The 1,932-nt window shown below is 47.3% G+C and overlaps 1 protein-coding gene across 1 annotated transcript in view; it reads left to right on the top strand.

Annotated features, from left to right (window-relative positions):
• Positions 1-1,932, top strand: part of Tgfb1 (transforming growth factor beta 1) — an 18,935-nt gene that overhangs the window by 15,830 nt on the left and 1,173 nt on the right. The window lies entirely within an intron of this gene.

Below are 1,932 nucleotides of genomic sequence, written 5' to 3'. Positions count from 1 at the left end.
GAGGAGGAGGAGGAGGAGAGGAGAGATATCAATAATTTGGGACTATTTAATTTTCCTATTCTGATTAAGATTGTTTTATGGTGGAAATTTCAGATGTAGACAGATGCAACAGAGGTAACATAATCTTCCAGCTTCCAACATTATCATGATTTTTGACCCACTTCAAATCTGGACAGTTTGGGGCTGGAGAGATTGCTCAGCAGTTAAGAGCACTGGCTCTTCTTCCAGAGGACCTGGGTTCAGTTCTTGGCACCCCACACAGTCACTTACAAGGATAACATCTATATCTCCAGTTCCAGGGGACCTGGTGCCCTCTTCTGGCCTCCTTGAGAATTACACACACATGGTTCATATAAACTTACATAGGCACACACATACACTAATAAAAATGAATACATAAATCTTTAAAATATAGAAAAAGTTGGATGTGGTGGCACACATGCCTTTAATCCCACCACTTGGGAGGCAGAAGCAGATGCATCCCTGAATTTGAGGCCATGCTGGTCTTCAGAGCGAATCTGGTGACAGCCAGGGCTACGCAGAGAAACCCAACTCAAACAACACCAAAGACCATACAGAAATTCATATTTTCTTGTAATAGTCATATCATTAAATCCCCAGGATTGAACTGAACAATTGTTTTGATGGACACTCTGGATGGTGGTGAGCAAGGCCTATCAAAGAGGGCTGTGTTGATTTGTGTAATTGATACTCACTGAACATCCGTTGCATGCCAGGCACTATTTCAGGATTTAAGTCTCCCTGGTGATTGACAGTTGAGCTGCGGTGGAAAAAAACACGTCATTATATATTGGTTTATTTGTTTGTTTTCAGGCAGGGTCTTGCCCTGTGGCTGTAGCTGGCCTAAGACTTCCAGAGATTCCCTCCTGCCTCTATGGTAGGATTAAAGGCACACACCACCATGCATGGGTTTATTTTCACGTTTTATTATTTCATTTTATGTGAGTGCACACAAGTACCATGGTGCACCTGAGGAGGGCAGAGGACCACTTTATGGAACCTATTCTCTCCTTCCATGTTCATGTGGGTTTGGGGAATCACGCTCAGTTCATCAGGTTTTCAAGGCAGTCTTCTCTTATCTGCATCCTGTCAACACTGAGCCAAACTTAAATGAAGCAGAGGGGGAAGGCAGAGTGGGCATATCTGCAAAGAACAATCTAGGCAGACAGCATGTGCCAAGGCCCTGAGGTGGGACCGACTGTGTTTTGACTTTTTGAGACACAGTCTCACATAGCTGACGCTAACCTCAAATTTGCTATGTATCCAAAGAGGACCTTAGACTTCTCATCATCCTGCCTTGCCTCTCAAGTGCTGGGATTGTAAGTGTGTGTTCCCACGCTGGCTAGGCCTGTGTCTGGGGACGAGAGAGGAAGCCTGTGTGGCTGATGACGTGGGTGAAGAGACTGAGGGAAGCCAGTTCTGGCGCACCTGTGACTCATGGTGATAACTTAGGCCTTTGCTATAAATGGGACAGAGCCACATCTGGGACAGAAGAGTGATGTGACAAGCTGTGGCGAGTGAAGGCCTCCGTCCGAAGGCAGCGGTCTGTTGTGTTTGTGCCATCCGGCGTCACGGCCTCACAGAGTAGTGGTTCGGTAAACATTGGTTATACAAATAGGACATGTCAGTGCACGTGGGGCCCTGGGATTACACTTCTGTGCTCCGTGTGTGGATGTGACGTGATTTATGACGTTCTCCCATGTGCGTGCTCTTGGGGTTTCTTAGTGCCTGTTGTGAGCCCTGCGATATTTATTAAAGTTGGGAAGGGCTTCCGCAGCAGCCTGGATGGTTGCTCTCTGTGTTGCTGTCATCACCGGGATCCTGGGGAGGCTGAGCTGAGGGCAGCCTAGGGTGCAGCACATGGACAGGCTGGAGAGGCAGCGTGACTCTCCCTGCTCCTCTTTTCTTCTT

This window comes from Microtus ochrogaster, linkage group LG4 (assembly GCF_000317375.1).
Source record: "Microtus ochrogaster isolate Prairie Vole_2 linkage group LG4, MicOch1.0, whole genome shotgun sequence".
NCBI classification, from domain to species: domain Eukaryota; kingdom Metazoa; phylum Chordata; class Mammalia; order Rodentia; family Cricetidae; genus Microtus; species Microtus ochrogaster.
Note: the sequence above shows the minus strand (reverse complement) of the source record. Positions and strands in the feature narration are given on the sequence as shown.